Source organism: Ambystoma mexicanum, chromosome 14 (genome assembly GCF_040938575.1).
Source record: "Ambystoma mexicanum isolate Mex_15411 chromosome 14, UKY_AmexF1_1, whole genome shotgun sequence".
In the NCBI taxonomy this organism is placed as follows: Eukaryota; Metazoa; Chordata; class Amphibia; order Caudata; family Ambystomatidae; genus Ambystoma; species Ambystoma mexicanum.
This window is the reverse complement of record NC_090940.1, coordinates 249,577,732-249,598,220: the sequence shown is the minus strand read 5'-3', so window position 1 is coordinate 249,598,220 and position 20,489 is coordinate 249,577,732.

Genomic DNA, 20,489 nt, shown 5'->3' with positions numbered 1-20,489 from the left:
AGGTTTGTATGCTCTGCATTGCTGTGAAAGTTATCGATGGGACTGGTGAGTTTCAGATTGATGAGTAACCCGGAATAACTTGGTACGCAAGTGCATGAGCAGGAACATTTCCATTGTTGAAGTTTGAGAAGGAATACTTTGTATCAGAGCGGGCACGTGTCTCAGAGAGAACTTTTCTGAAAGTCTTGTTTGTGGGAAACTTAAACTTAAGCAAAATAAATGCATACTGAATCTTGAACTGAATGGAAACTTAAACTTAATCAGAACAAATGAGAATTGCACACCGAACTTAATAGCACCTTAAAATGAAGTAAAACAAAGGCCTATTGAATACTGAACTGATTGTAACTGCAAAATTAAATGGCATGATTGCATATTGAATGCCGAATTAAATGAAACCATGAAGTTAAGAACATTAAATGCAGACTGGAATAAAACTTCATGGGCCAGGCAAATAAAGAGGGAAGCCAAGGTGCCCATATAAAAACAATTTATGGAAAAGGGCGCAAGTGTGACAGAGAGCCATAAGAAGGTCAGGTGCATACAAAATACCCTCAAAGTAAACTTTTATGAGTGAATGCAGTGCAGCAAGGCCAAAGACTAGCTAGAGGTTTGTGACACATGATGGCAGAGCCAAAAGGCTCACAATGAGAAGCCAGAGGAGTGTAAATCAGCACATAAAGACTATAGGCCAATAAAGAGGAAGGTGATTTGGTGCACAGGAGCCAGTACCAAAGAACCAGTTTGGTTTGAAGAGCCCAGGGATTCTGGTTGCGCGACCTGTGATGGGTGGACCGGTAGGTCCGACAACTGCACCTAGACCAGTCAGCCCTGAATGCTGAACTTTGAGTTAAACATCATTGGCCTCATTGAAAGTTAGGTGGTATTCCGGCGGTAAATCTGCGGTAAATCTACCGGAATACTGCCCAACGGAATTACTGTTAATGCCACTTGGTTTGGCGACATTACTGCCGGATTTCATGTTGCAGTGGTGGAGTTAATCCCAATTTTTAAAGAGACCGTTGGACTCTGTGGGGCATTTTTGGTAGAATTACCAACAGTGGAAGTACCACCATGGTAATTCCGCAGATGTTGCCGATTTTCAGCAGAAAGAGGGAGGATTTACCTCCAACCAGCATGATGCTGTTGGTAAATCCCTCACTCCAGGGCCATACACGTATGGCAGTGGGGGAAAAGGGGCAGTAATTGTGTTAACGCCAATTTTTTCCTGCACCACCATACTTCAGTTCAGAATCAACTTTCTTATATGGAGGTCAGATGCAAATTAAATACAGAAGCAATAATACAGGACCCTAGTGTCTAATGAAGTGTTTATATGGACAAGAACATAGAGAGATATCATTGAAAAGCACAAGAAGATACAAGGTGTTAGTGCCAGCTGCCACTTTTGAATAGAAAGAGACATGGATCAGAATATATTATGTAAGTGCACCAAACAGAAATCATGAAGCCATAGATCTATGTCAGGACATATAATCAAAAGAAAGCAGACCAGTCTGTAATGTGTAGAAAGAGCCACATTGCAGTCTTTGGAGATTGTTTGCAGACCAGTATAGTTGTGTTGGTCAAGATGAAGGAAGACAAGATATGGACTCAGGCCTTACCAAGCCCTATCAGGGACAAACCAAACCTGTTCTTGTCTGTGCAGTCCTTTGCTGCAGATACCTGGCAATGGGACACCTCTGGCCTGAAGGTGTTTAGGATGCCTATAGACTAGAAGGACCAATCAGAGAATTGCCTGCTTAAGAAAGGCAGCTCGGGGGCACATGCCATTCAAACCAGTGTTCCAGATGCTGTTATCTTCTTCAGCTGAGCTTATGAATGGACCGAGCAGGGGCTGTTGCTCCTGGGTTCTGAATTTAAGGGAACAATAAGAAGCACTTTCCTTCCCAATGAAAGGCTTGTAAACATGCATCTGAAGTTCTGCAACCATAGACTGGAGGGACGAAACAGAAAGCTGGCTGCTCGCAAAATGTTTGCTTATGAACAAAGGCCAAGCAAAATGTAGTCCAAGTAATGTAATCATCTTCAGTCTAGATCCATGCTCCAGAAGGGAGCAGGAAGGGGTTGTGGCCACTGGATTCAAGCGAATAATACGGTTGGCTCTCCATCCAAAGAAAATTATTTAGTAACTGTATTGTAGTTCTGTAATCACATGTGCTTGATGGCTGGCTACTGGATTTAAGGGAAAAAATGAGGATCAATGTCTTTCCTAAGGAAAGGCTGGTAGAAACTAGATCTGCAGTCCTGTAATCGGATGTGCTGCAAGGCCCGATCAGGGAGCTAATTCCTTCCAAAATTATCACTCAGGGACAAAGGCAGACAATGTGGTTTTCAAAATGCTGGCATCCTCTTCAGCTCAGATCCGGCTCCAGCTCCAGCACGGAGTGATGAAGGTAGTTTGCTGCTGAAGGAAAGGGAACAATGTGGAACATACATCAACAGTTGGAAAACATATTGCTATAGATGAAATGCATGATAACATGGCCACTGTGTTTGAGATTATTGGAAATGTAGGTGAAATTACTGCTCACAAATCCTGAACAAATTGGTACACATCCCTGCATTTACTATAATAATTGCGGTATTGTTCAGCATTGTCATAGGGATGATAATCCCTTGTATATCCATGATTAAATAGCTATAGAGATACCATCTGTGGCTTCAAGGTTCAAATGATATTGTGATTTCCATAGCAATGTTTTGGTTGGGTTTAGCTGAATGTGTACTGGCTTGTCAGTCTAGAAATTTAATTCGAGACCGCAAACTTATTTTGGTGGCCGTGGGCCAACCGTCTCATGCACGATATGACAGAATATAGGTTTTCGAGTGTTCTAATGAACAGCCATTTTGATGTAACAAGAATCGCCATTTTGTTTTCTAACCATTGCTCATTGCTTTCTGTTCCAATTGCTTCGCAGTATATTTTTCGCTTACACTGCTCGACTGAGGAACAATGCTGTCTGTATATGAAAAGGACAAGGCCACAGGGCCGAGAGGATAACAAGAGTTTCGCTGAAACACAAACGTAGGCAGCGCCAGGAACAATGCCCGGCTCCCTCCTTAATGTAGCCTTGAAGCAGAGCCGCAGGACATTTAATCATTTCACAGCTGCCAGCCAGTCTCGATATATGGTAGAATATGTTAGCATAATACCACTAAAGGTTGAATTATGCTTTTCTAACGGCCCCCCTTTGCTGAGCCCGCTAAGAGCATGTCGGCTCCCAGGACGCGAATAGCACCTGATAGATAGCAAGGTCCGGAATGTAACCCCCTCTGCATGTAGCTCGCTTCCAAGAACAGAAGCACCATGTTCTATTCAATAACCGAAAGATGCCTACGCACTCACAAATTGCAAATTGTTACTAGAATAGATGTTAGAAGGTGTCATAGTGGCCGGAGATGTCCATCGTCACACCAAGTTCAAAGAAACCCAATGAAGAGGGGTGTTAACCATGACATAGCTGATTGTTTGATATGCTTTTTGTATACATGTAACTGATGTACGTAATTCACTCTCTTGCATCCCACGAGGTCTAGAGATACACGTCGCGGGGCGTTGAGACCGAGTTGGCCAACTGAGACTTTTGCTTTGCAATAAAACCCTAGCTTTAGGAATACAACCTTGTGTCTGGCGTCTCTATCGTGTGTGGTGACTCGTCTTGTTTCCAGAGACGTCAGGGTCCCCTAGGGGTCCCTTTCAAGATGGCACCCGAATAGGGACCCTCCCCCACTTGTTCCTTCACGTAACGTTGTAATTGAGAAAGGCAGAGAACGGCGAGGATGGGACGATCGAGCAGGGATCAAGAGGTGTTCGGGGCACCCTGTAAAAGTGATGAGAGACTCCTTTGCAGATCTGCACACATCTGATCCCTGATCGACGTGCCTGGCTAGAGAACAAGGAGGCGAGGGTCCCGGAACGAGGCGGAAACCAAGAAACGCACACACGACGTCCTTTGGTGCGTCCGTATACAGACGACTTGATTTATCAGGTGAGTCATTCCCCGATTCATAGCATCCTGATGTTGTTTGAGAGTTGACTTTGCAAAATCAAACGCCCTAGCTAAGGTTGATTAACCAAGGGGAAGGTTGAAACATGCCTGGGGTATTGTCCACCTTAGCAGGGTTTTTCCGCTGTGGTAGACAATCTTTGGAAGATGGCCAAATTGTACCACCTGGGGGAATTCCCGGCGTATGAGATGTATGTGAAGTATGGAGTGGGTGCGATAATATTCTGTGAGACTTGGCATAGGCAAACCAGAAAGCAACAAGACGACCAGTGGCCGATTAATGGTAGTTTTGAGATGGCGAGGATAGATAACATGGAAAGGGTGTTGATAAGAAAGAAAGCGCGCCCTGCGGTTTTTGAAACTATTAAAGACTGGAGAAAGGAAGCAATGCTCCGATTTAAAAGCAGAGCAAAGCATGCGCGCAGGCATAAATCAAAAGGTGAGGTAGCGGAAGAAAAAGAAGAGGAGGAGTGGACTGAGAGTCTAAGAAGGGCAGGCAGGCGTGAACAGTTGAATATAGAAAAGATATACCCACAACGAGAATTACACATGACAGATGAATTGATAGAAAATATATTGACTCATACAAAATAAGGCCCAAGATCAGAAGAAAGACCAGATACGTTAGTAACTATTGCCCAGACTCCGCCCGTAGCTAAAGCTCCCCCTCCGGTAGCTCAAGCCCTCCCACAGCCACAGACCGCGCATGTAACACTTCCTACTAGCCAACCAGGCCCACAACAGACACTCGCTGTTCCCATTGTCCCATCCGCACCTCCCGCCTTAGACACAGACTCGGTACCGTCCGTTCCTCCTGGGGTTGAAGTTGAAACCGCGGGGGCAAGCGGCGGGACTGACCAACGGCAGTGCACAAGGGTAACCCGCAGTGCAATCAGCAAGGAGAGGAAGGTGGAATTGCAGCAACAGGCAGAGATGTATATAGACGGGAATGATGGGACGGCAACATTGACTTCGATATATGACTTTCGTAGAAGCAACGAAAGCAGGTAGTGTTGGAATGCATGGGTGAATATTTGGTGGAGAGATGGAAACAGCGAATTGGGAAATTACCACTGCAGCGATTGTTAGATTTGAATGCATTAGCACGCTGTAGGGAGAGGGATGAAGAAGTAAGAGAACATGTGTATAGACTTTTTGAGTTAAAGGATGAATTAGATAATGACTATTCCGAAATGTTTACTGCACCCGGATATAGGAGTAAAGATATTGGGAGAAATAGAAAGGAAACTGTAGAGCCATATATACAGCGACGACATTCAATGTCATCAGTACAAAGGGGCGACAAGTTAAAAGTATGTATGCGAGAAGCGTTTAGATGGATGTCAGATCCTAGTATTCCCACAATGGAGATACACAAGATATTTGATGAATATTGCATGCCTATGAAAAGAAAAGCGCTACAATCGATGGTTGAACACTTATTAGATAAAGATATAAAAAACGATAAGGCCAGCAAGCCTGAAATAATGGCAGTATATAGGAGAGCATTAGAACGAGGAACAGGAGTAAAAGCCCTATCATTGGATCTGGGAATATTGTTGCATCTAAGAGAAGGGGGAGGGACGGTAAGTGGGGCATTCCCTATGAGAGAGGTCCCACCTACCTTTGTGCCCAAAGTGGAGGTTCCCGCAGCGGGCAATGTAGCGGCACAGGTAACACCAGCTCATTACACCGCTCAATACGTGCATGTCCTCTTATCCAGACAAGAAGCGAACAACATAAAGCAAATGATTTTGGATATAAGAAAGAATCCGGCAGGGTTTTACAAGGAAGTAGAGTCCTTCTTACAGTCATCCGTGCTTACCATGGGTGATATAGACCTAATATTCATCCTGCCAGCAGATATATGGAAACAAATAAGGAAGGTAGGTGACACAACTGCCTTTGGCGCCACACGGGCGGATTTGATGACAGAGGATAGGAATAAAGCGGTTGGAGGAACACCAGGACCGAACCTGGTGGCATTACCAGCACGTATAGTACAGAAGTTAAAAACAATTGTTCCAGAGAAAAGAATTCAATGGGACAAACTGACTGCATGTGTACAAGGCAAAGATTAATTGGCTACAGATTATTTTAATAGATTTGAAGAAATATTCACAGACTTCAGCGCGCAGGATGTGGGTTCAGAAGTAGGGAAGAGGTTATTTGTTGACAAATATGTGAGGGGGTTAAGACTTCCAATTCAGGATCTATAATGACATCAGAGAGTGCATGGCAAGCAAAAACGTTGGGCGAAGTACTGCATATGGTCCAATATTATGAGCGCAGAGTGACTGCAGGAAAAGAAAAAGAAGAGAGGGATAGGGTAAATCTAAAGACACGGGTATTCATGCAGCAAGTAGTAGGACATAATAGAGGGCGAGGGAACGCATAAGGAGTAGTTCGAATATGTATGGGGGAACAGTGGGGTCGAATCATTGTGCATATTGTAAAGAGGAAAGATATTGGCGAGCGCAATGCCCACATTTACAGAACAGAAATGGGTCTGGTCAAAGGAGACAGCATAGAGGACACCCAGGAGCGAATGGACCAAATAGGAATAGTATGCAGCAGCATCTTAATAATGGAGGTAATCAAAACCAAGGCCAAAACCAAAATGCCCCAAACCAGAGTCAGGGACAGCAAAATCAACAATATGGAAATCAGGATGGGGGAAACAGAGGGAAGAGTGGAAATGTTTTCGATACACAACCAAACACGTATTACAGTAATAGTAATGATTACACATCGGCCGATGTGTTATTTCCCCAATAGGACAGCCCAGGGCAGGGGTCCGAACCAGTGTCTATTCCCGTGAATCAGAGAGGACCCTACGTAGAAATGAGAGTCGGGAATGAGGAACACCGCTTTCTTGTAGATAGAGGAGCACATAAGTGTTCAATAGACCATCACTTGGTTCCGAATATACCACTGTCAGGGCAAAAGAATATTTCTGTAGGGTTCGCAGGTACACCAGTCATAAACCCAGTGTCCAAACCTGTCGCAGTTACCATAGAACCATTCACTGAACATTGTCCTTTCCTTCTAACAGAAAATTGTGGAGAAAATTAGTTGGGATTGAATTTGTTGAAAAAATTAGGTTCTGTTATACATTGCACGGCAGACGGAGTGTTTCTAACGATATGGCCACACGATGCCCCTGTGTCAGAATTCATGTCCGAAGCGTTACCAGGGGAACTAAGTAAAGTACCAACCTGTATATGGGCAATGCATGACAACGATGTGGGATGTTTAAAGATAGAGCCAGTAAAGATTATTTTAAAAGAAGGTTTTACCCTACCGCGAATACCCCAATACAAAATTTCGGTTGAAGGTGAGAAAGGATTGAAGAGTATTGTTACTGATTTGATGAAATTAGGGGTAATAGAGGAAATCACAGGCAGTACATGTAACAGCCCGATCCTTCCAGTTTATAAAAAAGGAGGTAATGAGGTACCATACCATTTCATAATTGATCTACGCGCATTAAACAAGGTAGTACATCCGCAATTTCCTTTAGTGCCAGACGTCACTACAATATTGACAATGATACCTGTTTCAGCAGAATATTTTAGTGTAATAGATTTGAAGAACGCATTCTTTAGTATTCCAGTCGACAAGGACAGTAGATACTTGTTCGCGTTCACATTAGGAGGACGATCATTTACATTTACACGGATTCCACAAGGTTACACGGAATGTCCAAGTATTTACAGTAGAGCATTAAAAGATCAGCTAGACATGCTGGAATTCCTCGTGGGTTGTGTACTTTTGCAATACATAGACAATTTATTACTAGCTGCAGACACAGAGGAGATTTGTAAAGAAAGCACTGTATTACTACTGTCACACCTAGCGGCACATGGCCATAAAGCTAGTTTGAAGAAATTTCAGTATAATCGAAAGGAGGCAGTTTATTTGGGCTACCTACTTTCGAAAGGAGGGAGAAGACTAACGCCAGAACTCATAGAAAGTATTTCTTGTATGCCTATTCCAAAGACACAAAAAGAAGTCAGAGCCATAATAGGCATGGCTTCATATTGCCGACAATCGATTGGTAATTTTGCATTGATTGTGAAACCATTAGTGAATTTGACTAGAAAGGATGCGGTTATGCCTTTGCAATGGGATGAGGAATGTCAGAGAGCATTTGATGGATTGAAAACTGCATTATGCTCAGCTCCAGTTTTGGGTACGCCAAACTATATGGACATTTTCAGACTATTTGTGTGTGAAAGTGAAGGATGTGCATTGGCGGTTTTGACACAGGAACAAGGTGGAAGAAATAGGCAGTGCGGCTATTTTTCATCTGCGCTGGACCCTGTAGCGCGCGCACTACCACGATGTTTGCGATCTGTGGCGGCGGCTGCTGCGTCAGTGAAACAAACGGAAGGGATGGTATTGGGGCACACTTTAATTCTGATGGTGCCACATGCCATAGACGTTCTATTAAATAGGACACAGACGCAACACCTCACCTCTGCTAGATTGACAATATATGAGATTATCTTGTTTGCGCCCCATATCCAAATTATGAGGTGTAGCGCTTTAAATCCTGCAGAATTAATGCCATTAACCATAACAGAAATTGGGAAGAATGAATCACCCCCCAGCAATTGCTTAATGGTCACTGAGGAAGAAACCAAGGGGAGAGTTGATTTAAGTGATATTCCACAGAAAAAGCCGTATGGAGAGTTATTTTGTGACGGCTCATGTTTTAAATTACCAGATGGCACGACAACTGCTGCATACGCTATCACTACCCTAGAGAGTGTTGTAGAAAGTAAAATAATCCCCTATAATTCAGCACAAGCTGCGGAAATAATAGCAGTAACAAGAGCCTGCTAGATTTCTGAAAATTTGAACGTGAATATATATACTGACAGTCAGTACACGTTTGGAGTGGTTCATAACTTTGTGCGACTCTGAGCTGAGAGAGGGTTTCTGACATCACATGGTGCCAGAATTCAACATGGCCCTTTGATTGTACGATTGCTGTCTGCACTCACGTTTCCAAAGTGCCTAGCAATAGTGAAATGCGAGGCACATAAAAAAGTAACATGCAAAATAGGAGAGGGAAACGCATTTGCAGACAGGATTGCGAAACAAACTGCCACTGATTTAAACACCAAGATGATGACGGTTCAGACAGAAGAAGTACCCTGTATGATAGAAGATGGAGTTGCGACTGTCAAAGAAATGCAGGCCGAGGCTATGGCCAATGAAATACAGGGATGGGCAGAGGGATCTGCTAAGTTGGATTTGGAGGGTTGTTGGGTGGACAAGGGAACTAGAAACTGGATGTTGCCAAATTCATATGTGACTGCAATGGTCACAATGGCCCACAGTCCTACGCACATCTGTGCCAAGAAAATGATACAGCACCTTTCTACAGTATGGCAAAATGCAAACATAAAAAAGAATGCAGTAAGGTTGGTGCAGAACTGTATCACGTGTTTACAGCACAATGTAGGAAAGGGAACAGTGACACCAACAGGAAGTTTTGGCCCGCCCTCCATGCCGTTTGAGGTAGTTTATTTTGATTTCATAGAGATGGAAAGGTGCCAAAACTTAAAATACGTCTTGGTGGTAATCTGTGCATTCAGTAAGTGGGTGGAGGCATATCCTTTAAAAGAATGCACAGCGATGAGTACGGCAAAAGTAATGTTGAAGGAGTATTTTTCCAGATTTGGCTTGCGCCGTGTCCTATGGTCCGATAATGGACCACATTTTGTGGGTGCAGTGGTGTTACAGATATGTGCAGGTCTCCAGATTGATAAGAGATTCCACAGTTCAAGGCATCCGAGTTCTGCCGGTCTTGTGGAGAGGCAGAACGGGATACTTAAATCAAAGATTAGCAAGATTTGTGCGCGAAGCAAGTTGAGTTAGGTGGATGCATTACCAATAGCACTATTATGCATGCGTACGTCTGTACAGGCTAGAACTGGGCTCTCCCCATACGAGATCATAATTGGGAGGCTGGCAAATGTATGCTGCATACCTCAGCCAAAACGACTCAGTGAGATAGAACATCCTGTGCTTAGTACTTATTGTGGCCTTTTAATGCAGAAATTGCGTTTGATTCATCAGCAGGTGCAGGAGGCATTTCCCGTGCGATATACCGGTCTGGGGCACGCGCTGGAGCCAGGAGACTGGGTGCTGCTAAAAAACTTCGAAAGAAAGTCATCATTAGCACCCAGGTGGCGCGGGCCCTATCAAGTACTTTTTGCGACGCAAACGGCAATCCGGGTGGATGGAAGGAAGTCGTGGATCCATGCCACCCATGCCGAGAAGATTCCAACTGCACTGAAAGTCTTGCCTGAAATCGATGACTGGGAAAAGACAGTGGTTTCAGAGACAAAAGAAACTGTTGCCATTGCAGCCACCTGATCTGCCAAAACATGAAGTGAAACTCGAAACAAAGCCTGAGATGGTTGCCAAAGAGGGGGAAGGGCAAGGAGTGCCCCAACGTTGCCCAGCAGAATCGACATCACTGCTGACCGACGTGAAATCTGCCTTGCAAATACCAGCAGAAACAAATCGTGTACCCCTTTGGCGCCCACCAGCACTTGCCAGCATGCCAAAGACTGAATCTGCATTATTGGCGCGGCGCACACCAGCACCTGCAGTAGCGCCACAGGCTGACTTCAAGCCTGAATCTGAAAGTGCACCGGCACTGTTCACGGATCATACGATACCAGGAGCAAGGCGATACAACCTGCGGCCTCGGAAGACAAGGTGATCTGCATTGTTTTTCTTTTGGTGTTTATGTCAACCTCTGGTTCAGCTCATGGACGGAGAAGGAACCAGGAGTGTAGAGGAGAGAAGCGTGAGAATTGTTCAAGTCGGACAAGAGCGGACAAGCTGGGTGTACATGATACTGAGGCGAAAACTGATCAAAGGTCCTGTGAGTAGTATAAAAAGGGACAAGTGATCTTGCCTAAAAACGAATAATCGAATCGAGGCTAAAAAAAAAAAGGACAGGCAAAACTGAACTGGGAGAATTTCATTGAACTTATAGACATCAGAGCAAACGCGACGAAGAAAGATAATCACAACGAACTGTGATAAGGAAGAAGAAGAACGACGAGAAACATGCCGGGACCGGTTCCAGCCTCCTCCTGCACCAGCACTGCTGAAAATGAGTCAGTTATAAAGACTATAACTTTAAGAAAAACGCATAGTAAAACAAATTGTACGCTGACACTAACGATAATGATGTGCTTTATGAGCGTGGTAGCACCAATATCAACAGCCCTAATATTATGGTGGGTAGAAACAATCCACCCATTAGAAATGTTTTTACCAATAATTAATATATCCTCTACTGAAAGCCTGGTCCAGGTGATCACTTATACCCTACCTCCAATGGAAGAAAAACACAGGGAAGGGTTTGGGAATAATACATTATTATTAATCATGAAGATGACACATGCAATCCTGAAGAAAACAAACTGCTGGGTATGTGCCCATTTACCACAGCATGCTGGGAAAGGAATAGGGTGGTATGTGCAACCGTTACCATTAACTTCTGCATGTAGTTCATCTTTAGGTGCAATGTTCTATGGGAAGTGGAATAAGAGTAATACGGGTCAATTAGACAGAACCAACATGAATGAGTTTGAGGAGATAATAATGAAGCCTGTGGGTTGTTCCATTTTCCATAAAACACAAGTAATAACCCCAGAGCCCACGAGGAAAAGCACACGTAAAATAACACGACAAAACAGACGAGATAGATTGTCCCCGCCAGAAAAAACATCTGTAATGACGTTTCGTGTAAGAACAGAAGGGAACAAAGATGCGATTCCCCCATTTTACACAGTGAATTATAGCCCAAGAACTGTCCCATTTTGCCTGAAAAAGAAAGGATCTTTTTCGGTCGGAACATATACTGGTTGTATGAATACGGTGGTACTAAAATGGGAAATAGAACCAGTATACATAGGTGATCCAGTTTATTTTATATGTGGAGAGAAAGCGTACCCTTGGTTGCCCAGAAACTGGGGAGGTACATGTTATCTGGGGCTAATGTTCCCAGGAGTATTCCTCTTGGAAACAGCAGCCATGGCCAAATTATCCAGAACTAGAGTCAAAAGGACTGACAAAGGTGTTTAAATAGCAACTGATATAGCAAAATCATTCAATCCATTCGTTGGACAGATGGTGAACTCCGATAATATAAGGCAATTGTCCAGAATCCTAAAGAATACAATAAACACAACAACATATATATTATTCAACATGACGTTGGAAGAAAGAGGAATCAGGTTAATGACGCTGCAAAATAGAATGGCTCTCGATGTAATCCTGGTTGATCGTGGGGGAATTTGCAAAATAGTGGGATCAGCATGTTGCGTTTATGTCGATGACTATTCCCCCACGATCTTTGAAGCAATAAAGAAAATGCACGTTCTAAGATCTGAACTCCCCACGGGAGAAGGGAGCTGGTAAATAGGATCTTGGTTTTGGGGAATACTACGATCTTGGGGATGGAAGCTGATCTCGATACAAGTAGTGGTGTTCGGAATATTCCTAACGTGTTGTTGTTGTATACATTGTTTACCCATAGTTTGTGCAGAGGTAACTGAGGGATGTATGGAAGGATGCATGCAAATGATAACAAAGAAAAAACAACCTCATGATCGAACTAGCCCAGACCCAAATGAGATGAGAGTAATGAAAGAGTTGATTGCAATAGATATTACTAAAGGCAATGATGACCGCGATAGCATGCGAGATTCAGACATAAGTACTTCAGATTCATCATCACTAGAGGAGGTTTCAATAAATAGATGAGACGTTTGGCATACGGCCAAAGGAGGGTTTGTCAGTCTAGAAATCTAATTCGAGACCGCAAACGTATTTTGGTGGCCGTGGGCCAACCGTCTCATGCACGATACGACAGAATATAGGTTTTCGAGTGTTCTAATGAACAGCCATTTTGATGTAACAAGAATCGCCATTTTGTTTTCTAACCATTGCTCATTGCTTTCTGTTCCTATTGCTTTGCAGTATATTTCTCGCTTACACTGCTTGACTGAGGAACAATGCTATCTGTATATGAAAAGGACAAGGCCACAGGGCCGAGAGGATAACAAGAGTTTCGCTGAAACACAAACGTAGGCAGCGCCAGGAAGAATGCCCGGCTCCCTCCTTAATGTAGCCTTGAAGCAGAGCTGCAGGGCATTTAATCATTTCACAGCTGCCAGCCAGTCTCGTTATATGGTAGAATATGTTAGAATAATACCACTAAAGGCTTGATTTATGCTTTTCTAACGGCCCCCCTTTGCTGAGCCCGCTAAGAGCATGTCGGCTCCCAGGACGCGAATAGCACCTGATAGATAGCAAGGTCCGGAATGCAACCCCCTCTGCATGTAGCTCGCTTCCAAGAACAGAAGCGCCATGTTCTATTCAATAACCGAAAGATGCCCACGCACTCACAAATTTCAAATTGTTACTAGAATAGATGTTTGAAGGTGTCATAGTGGCCGGAGATGTCCATCGTCACACCAAGTTCAAAGAAACCCAATGAAGAGGGGTGTTAACCATGACATAGCTGATTGTTTGATATGCATTTTGTATATGTGTAACTGATGTACGTAATTCGCTCTGTTGCGTCCCACGAGGTCTAGAGATACACGTCGCGGGGCGTCGAGACCGAGTTGGCCAACTGAGACTTTTGCTTTGCAATAAAACCCACCTTTGGAATACAACCTCATGTCTGGCGTCTCTATCGTGTGTGGTGACTCGCCTTGTTTCCATAGACGTCAGGGTCCCCTAGGGGCCCCTTTCAGGCTCAGCATTTCATATCAGTCCTACCTCAAGTGCATGTTCGATTACACCTCTTTTTGCATTTTTGCCAATAGTGTTTATAAATCTGCATGCCTTGCCTCACCCTCCTGTCTCTCTGCAGGTTATGCTTATGACATTGCTATAACTTCACGCTCAGTGTGTGTAGATGCTCAGTTCCTAGTGCACAGTTATCCTAAGGCAGGGTTGTCCAACTCTAGGCCTCAAGGAACACAGACCAAACATGATGTGTTTTCAGGATATCCCTCATTAATATGTATTACAAATAAATGCCTTATAAATATTCAATAAAATAAATAAAATGTATGAGATACTTTTTCCAACATTTAGAACCATTGTGTACAATTTATCTCATGAATATTAATAAGGCATATCCTGGAAACCTGCCATGTTTAGGCCCTCGAGGCCTAGAGTTGGGCACCACTGTCTTAGGATAACTGTGCATTAGAAACTGAGCATCTGCACAGCCATTTGTACACTAAGATCCAGCTGACACTCTGTGTGGGGAAAGGAGGCAGTATCCTTAGACAGCCTTTGGACACCTACACAGTGAATGATGACATAACCGTTCTATCTTCTACGTTCAATTAGTACAAGTGGCTCAATGTTACACACATTTTAATAGTACGTTGAGTGTTCTGAAAAATGAAATAAGCAATATGCCCAGTGTACACTATGTAGTTAAGGATTCAATCATGGAACGCTTCTACACTGACTTATATGTCAAAGGAAAAGATCTATGTTCATTCTTATGTTCCCAAAATGCTAATGTTCTTTGATGCCATGCAAAGTGAGCTGGAACCCTCACCTGTGGTATTTTCCCTTCTCTTTTTTCCTCACGCGTATTTTGAAAAAGGAATAGAACATAGAGCCCATCTTAGAATGATGATCGTTAAACTGAAAATATATATGTTTATTCCATGTTTTAAAAAATATTTTTATTTATTTATTAATTATCAACATGTTTTCTATGTTTTGATCATATACTGTGCTATGTTCTTATAAGGACTAAACTATACATTTTAGTTAATATCTGCAATTGCAAATAAATATAGCCCCATATCTAAGCATAATAAAAAAAAGAAATCTCAAATCTTTAGAGGATCATTTTTGAGTTTCCCACAATTAACATCGATGGATCTGTTATGTTTGCACTTTGGAGCAAACTGATCCCCTATGCACAAATGTCATCATTTCCACTGCGGGGTGCAAAAGGGAGGTGTAAAGTGTAGAGAAATAGCCTCCATCTCTCTCTTGTGCACTCCGTCATGCAAATTAAGTAAACACATCCTACCAGTTACTTATGGAAAGCTGCACTTAGAGTGGATTTCTATGGAATATGCCTTAATGCAGGAGTAAATGTATGCAGATTCCAGAGGAATCCACCACATTTACACTAGAATGAAAATGTCATGTCGGCATAAATGCTGATACATTTGTATGGCGGAGAGGAAGGGGGAGGCAGAATCACACAATTTAACACGGCCCCTTCTCTACAATACAAAATCATGAAAATATGGTATGGAGTAAAATGTGTGTGTATACGTTTTCCACATTCATTTTAGGCATGACTTGTACTCCATGCCATTACGAACATGAATCCTTTGGTGTTTTTATCCATGTCTAGAATAATAAAACAATCACAATGACTAAAACAACATGATTATTATTAACATTAGTATATTGATAACAAAAGCCAATAGCACGCTGAAGTAATCATTATGTTATGTTATGTTGATTTATACTGTGCACCGCTTCCACCCACGGCCACTCTCCATGTACGTGTGTGGCTCTGTAAGAGAGAGGGGGTGGGGAGGTTAGTGAGGATAAGATGAGAGGATATGTTCAGACCCAGCAGGAACTGGTGCCTGTGAGTGTTGTTGAACGTGTAGGAGTTGGTACGTGAGGCCCTGTGCGTTGTAACCATATGGTTAAGACTCATTGCCACAGGTATGTGCCATAGTTTGTGTTGGTGTTAGTGTGTTGTGTGATGTTGGGGTGGGATGTGGATGTGCTCATCGGTTAGATTGTGTCCATAAGTGATCCAGAGTCACAGATGGCTGGTGTGTACTTGTGTCGTTGATGGTTTTTTGGACTATGTGGTGGGTGGTTCATTCTAGGTCTGCTTCCAGAATCTCTGAGAGTTGGGTGTTAATATTTATTTGATTCTTGGTGTGTTTATGTGTAATGGGGCTAGGGGAAGTGGGTTAGTAAGTCAATCAGTTTGGTGGAGTCTTGGGTGTGACTCTTTCATTGCCACTTGTTTCCAGGTCTGGGCTGACTTCCCTTGCAGTTATGGTCACAAGTTGGTGGCTGAAACCTAGTGTGTTCCTTGTTGTTCATCCAGGTTAATTGCGGTCGTAGGATGTGGATCTGATGTCTGGTCGCTTCCCGCAGGGGTGGGCAGCAGAATTTCTAAGTATATTGGGTAGGGTGCTCTGTCAGGTGACCCATGGTTATAGGTGGGCAGGTTACGGTTGCCCTGGTTGTGGGTGGGCCGGTTGTGGGGGTACTGTGGTTTTTGTGGTTTGAATGTCTGAATTTCCTTTGTATAATTGGGCTTGGTGCTATCCCTAAAATCGTTCCTTTGGTTGGTCTGCTGTCTTTTGTAGATCTGTCTAGTTATTGGAATGTAGAAGGGGTGAGGGCAGGAGGTGGGGGTGGTGCCGTGTTTTGGTTCTCTAAGCTATTGACACTGTTATCTGTGAAACCGTGTCCTTTAGAAGTTTTCTTTTTGGTCTGTGATTTTATTGCTGCTGATGTCCTTTTGCACTTGTCGTAGTCTGTTGAATAAACACGTTTTGAGTCATTTCCTGAAGGTGGTGTGGTCTTCTGTGGTTCTAATTTCTTTGATCATGGTGTTCCAGACGTTTGCAATTAGACGTGAGAATGTTGTTCTGCCAAATTCCCTTTTTTCATGATGTTTTGTCTCTATTTGTAGGTTGTTGCTTGATCTTAGGTCCCTTCTAATGCTGATTGGAAGCTTTTGGCAGGTTTCTTGAAGTCGTGTGACAGTAGAAACTTCTGGTCGTGCTTTAATACCTTTTGTAAAGCTCCAGAGGCGATGGAACTAAATCCTGTCACAGAAATTACATGGTCAACCCATATATCAGAATTGACACTGAGACCTTTGACAAGTATTTGATAGAACAACCTGTTTTTCCAAAGGGTACAGCCAAACTAATAGAAAAAGATCAGGAGGACTTGCTGTACATAATTAAAAAAACTCAAGGCATTGTGTGCCCCAGGCCCAGATGGCATACCAAATGACCTGGTGCCTTCCTGCCTGTCGCTCCTTTTCACCACTTAGCAAGCCCCACCCACCTGGTGACTTCCTGCTTGCCGCTCTTTTTCACCACTTAGCAAACCCCACCCACCTGGTGCCTTCCTGCTTGCCGCTCTATTTCCCTACTTAAGGAGCCCTCCAGCCTCTTTTCCTTTGCAGATGGGGAGCAGATGCAAGTGGATCTCGGTCACCTGGCCTAAGACCCGCCCACCTGGTGCCTTCCTGCCTGCCGCTCTTTTTCACCACTTAGCAAGCCCCACCCACCTGGTGCCTTCCTGCTTGCTGCTCTTTTTCACCACTTAGCAAGCCCCGCCCACCTGGTGCCTTCCTGCTTGCCGCTCTTTTTCACCACTTAGCAAGCCCCGCCCACCTGGTGCCTTCCTGCTTGCTGCTCTTTTTCACCACTTAGCAAACCCCACCCTCCTGGTGCCTTCCTGCTTGCCACTCTGTTTCCCTACTTAAGGAGCCCTCCAGACTCTTTTCCTTTGCAGATGGGGAGCAGGTGTAAGTGGATCTAGGTCACCTGGCCTAAACCCCGCCCACCTGGTGCCTTCCTGCCAGCCGCTCTGTTTCCCTACTTAAGGAGCCCTCCAGCCTCTTTTCCTTTGCAGATGGGGAGCATGTGCAAGTGGATCTAGGTCACTTGGCCTAAGCACCACCCACCTTCCTAGCCCTGCCTCTTCCTTCCTGCTCTTAACTATTAGATCAAGGGCGTCTCTCGCCCGGGCATCTGCAGTGAAGAGCAGACGAAGAAAAGGGCAATTCCTGTTTGGACCTTTTCGGACCAGGAGGACCCAGGGCCCGAACCCCTGCTCAGACAGCAGGTAAGCATGCATCAACATGTGTTACCCCCTCTGTCCCCACAGGCCATCGTCACCCCCTCTAGTCCCCCTGTGATGTTCCCTTGTGCCCCCACCCTTCTTGCACACATGTGTTGCCTGTTTTGTTTGATTCCTCTACCCTGCTCCCCCTACCCCCCTTCAGGCTACTTCTACAGGAGTCTGTCCTGTTAAATTCTGGTTTCACCATCATTGTCTTGTGGCCAATGCTGGATTTGACTTTTATGGACTTCATTCATTCACGGTACATCACTCTTTCTGAACTCTCATGCTGGACTTCCTTTGCATCTTGTACTCATGGTGGCCCTGAATCATGCTGTTCCCATCTTCATCTTGTATCCTGGCTTGCAACATTATGCATCACTACCGACTTCTGCAATTGTATTTGCTCTCCACTCTTGCTTCTCCACTCTTTTTGACTGCTTACTCTCTGTTCTCTCCTCTTTTCACTTCTCCCTTTTCCTATCTCCTCCCCTTACTTTCTTCTATGCACTTACTCTATTAGAATTGTCCCTGGACCTAATATGATAGCAACCTCGTCTGTTTCCTGCACCCTCCCATTACTGTTTTTTTCCTCCCCAGCCCCCCTTCAGCACTATCTGAAATGTCATCAGGCCTAGTATGATAGTCGCTTGTTTTGTTCCTCCCCTCCCTTTCTGCACCCCTCTCCCTCACCTTTTGTTTTCCTCCGGCTCTACCAGAAATGTCGTCAGGCGTAGTACAGTAGTCACCTGTCTGTTTTCTTTTCCTTCCCACTCTCCCCCTCCCTTCCTTATCTATGTCTTAGCTCTTGCACTATCTGAAATGTCGTCAGGTGGAGTACGATAGTTAATTTCACATCTTTACTGTTCATGGCCTGTAAGAATGTCATTGTATTTTCCCTTGTTCCCTCCCTTGCTTTGAAGCACTTTGAAACACATTGTGTATAGGCGCTATATAAATAAACTATCATATCATATCATTTCATAGCTGTGGTCCAAACTATTGAAAACCTTATTTGAGGCTATACAGGACAGGAGAGTCATCCCAGACAGCTGGCAAAAATCAATATTAATGCCAATTTTTAAAAAAGGGGATAGATTAGTTCTGGCTAACTATTGTCTGTTAGCAATGATGGACTCAGCCATAAAATGTTTGCAACAATATTATTAGGCAAGTTCAGAAAGTGGCTGACGCAACAAATATATTGGGGCCTTATCAGACTGGGCTCAGGAAAGCCTTCAGTACAACAACCAATATATGTGTTGTACAATATCTAATGGCCGAGGCTACAAAGGGGTTCAAAAATAACCTATTCTGCTGCTATGTGGATTATAGAAAGGCGTTTGGCCTGGTCTGTCAACACCTGCTGTGGGAAAATTTAAGGAAATGGGGGATGTACATGGTCTTGCTATACTATATCCAACTACTGTACACGAACACCAAAGTCTCAGTTCCTCTAAGTAAATCAGGAACATACACCAATTATCTAAATAACACAAGTGGGTTTAAACAGGGATGTGCATTAGCCCACATGCTGTACAATCTGTACACATCGGACATGCATGAACATTTTAAGCTAGTAAGGAATTTCCCGCCGAAGATCAATAGGGGAACATTAGATGCGCTAGTCGCCTATTCACAAAAAAACACACATGGTCATTAACATCTCAAAAAACAAAATAATGTGACTGGGTGTCAAATTGCCAAAAAAACCTGCATTGGTCTTTAAATTAGGGGTTAATGAATTAGAGACAACTGAGGAGTACAGCTACTTGGGTTTTCCCGTCAAGCTGGACCCACCATTAAATTACTACAGTGAAGTAATAATAGAAAAAATCTGGAAAAAGTGGCTGGTAGCAAAACATTTTATTGTAAAACATGGGGGCCTCAAAATAAAAGGACTATTAGAAATATACTGTATGAGTATCGTGCTGTACTGTGCATCGGCACTCCCATTCAGATATATTTCTGGGTTGGACAAGATTGAAGGAAAAATCTTGAGAACGGTTATCAGCCTCCAGGTTTGTGTGCCTGTTGTGGCCCTCAGATTGGAATATGGACTAACAGCACTTTCCACTACATGGTGCTTGCAAAGAGTACTATAATACATCGAGTGTTTACCAATTAAAAATAACTCAATTGATTTAATAAGGCTGATAGACAAGAAGGGTACAAAGGGGGATAAGAACACATTTCTGGTGGAGCTTCAATGCGACTGTCGAACGATTCTAACTGCGATGGGTGTACAAATAAATGATGTCCTGGACAATCCAAATTACGAAATGGTAATTAAAAATAAGATTAATCTCTGGGCCAAGGTAAAGAATGTTGATAAGTTATACCTAGTAAAAAGACATAACAAATACTCTCACCAGAGCTTCCAATGCAAAACTCCACATAGCTACTTAAGCCAATGCTGCTCTATTGAACTGAAGCGCTTTATACTATATCTGAGGCTAAATCTGCTACCGACTATAAAGGACACCGGGATATGGATGAACATGCCATATGCCAAATGAGTTTGCCGTTTGTGCC